Here is a 4,964-nt window from a genome sequence, read left to right on the forward strand (position 1 = left end):
ATCTGGCAATAAACCCATTCTGATTCTGATTCTGATTCTGATCTTCTCAGCATCTCCACGCGCTATGGTCTCTTCCATGAAGGTTTTGTAGTCCTGGTAATATCTGCTGTTTCCCCTTAATTTCCTTTCTAGGTGCTTAAGGCGATGGATAGCACACACCATATTGTCTGGCAAGCTCGGCCTTTCTCGTTTAAATGGAAGAGGCATCTCAATATGACCATCTTCTTTGTGTTTGATTCCTTGTTTCAATTTCGACAAAAACTGGAGGTCATCTTGAGAGAAGTGATTGTCCTCAGCAACTCTCTCATTAAAGTCACATTCAAGCGCTTTAATTATGTCAGATGAGATGACTTCCTTGATCTGTGTTCTGCATACATAGTGAACTTCCTGTTTGGGACTTGATGGAAGCTGAAGTTCCGGTGTCACTTGCCTTGTGATGACTTGATGACTCACTCCAATAGTGTCTCCACAGTCTACGTATGGGCTGCCATGTCCAATAATGCTCCATCCCAAGTCTGTTCTCTGTGCAAATGGTTGATTTTCTTCACCGCACACCACCTCTCTAGGAAGAAGTGCCTGAGAACAGTTGTAGCCAATTAGTAGACCAACATCACACCCTTGACGAGGAGCAATCCTATCTGCAATCTGCTCAAGATGGGGCCATGCCATTGCTGTCTCTGGTGTGGGTATGTGGTCTCTGTTCGCCGGAATGAACTTTCTTGTGTAGGTTGTAGGAAGAGTTATTTTCTTCTCTGAGTTGAATCCTCTAACTTGCAACCCAGAGATCCTTTGGCAAGCTACAACTTTGTTTGTAGAGGCCATAGTAGATAACTTTAGCTTGACCTGTTCCCCCTTTGCATTTAGAGAATCTGCTGCCTCCTCAAGAATGAAAGTTGTGTCACTTTGCGTATCAAGGAGAGCATACACAAGTGTTTCTCTGTCAGGCTCTTTCATCATTGAAACCCACACAGGAATGATTGTAGATGTCTGAATGTTGGTGTTGTCATGCTGAACTCTGTTGGATGTTGCTTCACTTATTGCTATAGCTTCTCTTTCTTCTAGCTGTTCATTGCTTTGTTCTCTGTGTCTAGCTTCCTGCCTTATTCCTTCAGTCTTTCGTGTCTTTTGTTCTCTTTGATCATCGTGTAAGCAAGTTGGATGCCTTTTCTGGCATGTACTGCAAGTGCTTCTGTACTTACAGTCTCTCGAGTGATGTCCAGGCTTTAAGCAACCAAAGCATAGCTTATTATCTTGAACAAACCTGTGTCGTTCCAATATTGGTCGTTCCAAAAATTTTCTACATTTGTACAGACTGTGGCCTGGTCTTTCACAAAACAGACAACTGCTGGCAGCAATCTTCTCATCAGTGTTTGTTGTTAGAACTTTAGCTGCAGGAGTCTGGTTTCGTTGTGGCTTGACCTTTTCTCCATCGCACTGTTTCAAGGCATGGAGTGAAGTCACAGGATTGCATGCGATCCTGGCTTCCCTTATGAGAAACTGCACAAACTGGCTAAAGCTTGGAAATCTGCCAGTCTCCTCCTCTATCGTCAACACTTTCCTATTCCACCTTGATGTCAACCAATCGGGGAGCTTGGAGAGGATTTTTTGATTCTCATTGCAATCATTAAGAACCTCTAGACCTTTAATCTGGCTTTCCGCAGCTTCACAGCTCCGTAGAAAGTCCACAAATTCCTGAAGTTCCAGACTGTCCTTGGAGCCAATTCTGGGCCATGCACTGAGTTTGTCTCTGAAGGCTTTGGCAATAAGGAAGGAGTTTCCAAATCTCTCATCTAATACTTCCCATGCTGCCTTATAAGCAGCCTCAGTGCCTAACAGGAAATAGTTTTCAACAGCCTTCTTAGCTGGTCCACTAACGTACTTGCACAAATAGTAGATTTTCTCAGAGGCTGGTATGTTTTTTCTTTCGATTAAAGTTTGAAAGGCAGCCTTCCAGTTCTTATATTTTAGCGGGTCACCACTGAATGTTGTCGGCTCTGGCATAGGAAGACGACTGGCACTAATAGAATCTGCTAATAACATGGCAAGTGCTGCGATGCCACCATCATGCTGTTGATGTATAACAGCTTGTTGTGGTAAGTGTAACTCTGGTGAGTTATGTATGTGACTTGTGTGCTGAAATCGGTCCCCTTCCCTTTGGCTTTCAGTTTTACATCCATGCAGTAACTGCTTAATTTCTTCTTCTGAATCTTCATCTTGCTCTTGCTCATACACTTGCATGGTTGCCTTAGCCACCCTTAACTGTTTGAGTGCTTCCAATCGTTCCAGTTCCTTGCGTTTGTCTTCCAAAAGCTTTCGCCTGGCAGCATTTTCAACCTCAAGTTTTGCTTGTAACTGTGCTTCTTCTTCCTCCATTCTTAAACGTCGTCTGCAGGCTTCAGCTGTTTGTTCTGCAATCTGTCTTTTATCTTCAGCCTCCAGCTGCAGAAGCTCTGCTTGCTGACACTGTTGTTCATGAAGGATTTCCAGTGTTGCTTGGGCTGCAGCCATTTTAGCAGCAGCTTCTTGTCTGCTCATGGATGACGCACTGGAGGACTTAGAAGCGACTCTTGATGCAACGTGTGACTGTTTGTATTGACTGGAAACCTGTGAGTGCTTACTGACGCCATATGATTTCTCAGACATTAAAAAAGATTCATCTACATTAAACTGTGGTTTGACTGGTGCCTTTCCTCTCAAACGTCTTTGTGCAGTCTTAATAACAGTTCTTGTTACCTCCTCGCAAGTATCAATTCTGCGGCGTGCATTGTTATCAGGAATGTCCACCTGACGCCAGTTTTCATATGCTGTGTTTAGTTCGCTGGAAGCAGTATTAATGTTGTTTATTATTGCTTGCAGCTCTTCATCTGAACAATTGTCAGAAATTGAATGGTTAGCATCCTTTGCTAGAACCTTCCACTTTTCGTACTTGATCTTAAAACTTTGCTCCAACTCCTTAATCCTTTGGTTTAACATTCCTCTTCCCTTTTCAGTTAAGGTTCTTGACCTCTGGCTTTTACGAGGTGGGTTTTGAATTTTTTGTTGCGCACACTTACTTGTTGATGGATGAACATCTGATGTTACTCGAACTTCTTGTGGACCATCTGTATTTTGCAGAGGAGAACTGCACAGTGGAGGGTTTTGCTGAGGCCTGGTCACAGTCTCTGCCTCAGGATTGTCACTCAGTTTAGAGAGATTTGTGACTGACATGTTAGGCTAAGTAAAGGAGTCTGATAACATAAAATAACACTGCTTATAGCTTGTAACAAACTTGGTTACTTCCTTTGAATAAAACCTTGCATAAAATCCAGGACTGCTTTAGTAGCTTATTCTTATAACCCTTAAACACATGTCTGAAATCACTAACAACCCTTAAAGACACATATTTTTCAAACTCATGATCAATTGTAAACTTGAACCTTCTTGCTTGCAGCTACAATGAAGCCACTTCAGGACACCCTTATTAACACTTTAAAGCATCCAAACTTGCAAATGGTCTTCAGGTTAATTTTCTGCAGCACACTTGAGAAGATCAATATGTCCTTTCTTTGAATTGTTAGGATGAGCAAACCCGTTCTTGGCTTCTGGCAGGAGCTTGGGGACCCTTGTAGACACGCTAGAGATGACTTATGTTCCTTTCTTTCTCGCCCACTCACAAGGAGCAGATGAGTTCTCACTGTAGCTCCCGTTAGCCACCACGCGGACAAGTTCTTGTTTACAGATGATTTATTCAATGTTCGGCGACAAGATCACTCAGCGTCGTCATCATCATCATCATCGTGAGAACTACCCAAAGAAAACAATTGCAATAAGCAACATGTTTACAATAACTCTTATCACAGTAAATCCAAACAATAAAGGTATAGACACATAAATGCCCTTTTATGGCACTTTCATTGAAACTGAAATTAACAGAGGCACCCTGAACACACCTCATTGCCTGCTGTAGCCAAACGGGAGAAAGTCCGTTCTTCGCGCGAGCCGCTACTCCTCTCAACGGTGAGTCCACAATTGGGTTTAATTTAACTTAACTTAACTTATGTGTTCTTTAAAACTTAAGTCCAGTTTAAAGCAGTAGGACGATGCAGCTGAACTCACAGAGCGCCATGCTTCTCTGCTCTAGTGTCACCACAAACTCAGTCCGTGCTGCACGTTACTTCCGCTACCACCAATTACAAAACAAAGTTCCACAATTAAAGGAAACTTACAAATATAAACACAAGAAAAACATTGGAACACTTCACTGTTAGTTACAGCACCAACCTCTGACTCTCTCCCCCACCGATGTAGGAGCGGTGCTGAGCAGGATCAATGTCCACAAGGCTGCAGGCCCTGATGGCATCCCCGGGCGTGTTCTCAGAGCGTGTTCTGGGGAGCTTGCAGGAGTGCTCACAGACATATTCAACCTGTCCTTGGCCCACGCTGTGGTACCGGCCTGCTTCAACTCCACCTCCATCGTCCCGATACCCAAAAACTCCAACCCATCTTGCCTCAATGATTACCGCCCAGTAGCACTCACCCCCATCATCACTAAGTGCTTAGAGCGACTGGTCCTAGCACACTTCAAATCCTGTCTCCCCCCCACCCTGGACCCCCACCAATTCGCATACCGCCAGAACAGGAGCACAGAGGATGCAGTCTCCATCGCACTGCACTCTGTCCTCTCACACCTGGACAACAACAACACCTACGCCAGAATGCTGTTTATAGACTTCAGTTCAGCATTCAATACAATCCACCCCTCACAACTCATCAGGAAACTGACAGACCTGGGTATCAGTTCCCTCATCTGCAAATGGTTACTGGACTTCCTGACCAACCGCCCCCAACATGTCCGGCTGGATAACCGCTGCTCATCTACCATCACAATGAACACCGGTGTACCACAAGGCTGTGTGATGAGCCCTTTCCTCTACTCCCTCTTCACCCACGACTGCAGACCTGCTGATGGTTCCAACACCATCATT

The sequence above is a fragment of the Diplotaxodon limnothrissa genome, linkage group LG2 (assembly GCF_057381915.1).
Source record: "Diplotaxodon limnothrissa isolate DT_005_m linkage group LG2, D_limnothrissa_male_GT1.1, whole genome shotgun sequence".
Taxonomy (NCBI): domain Eukaryota; kingdom Metazoa; phylum Chordata; class Actinopteri; order Cichliformes; family Cichlidae; genus Diplotaxodon; species Diplotaxodon limnothrissa.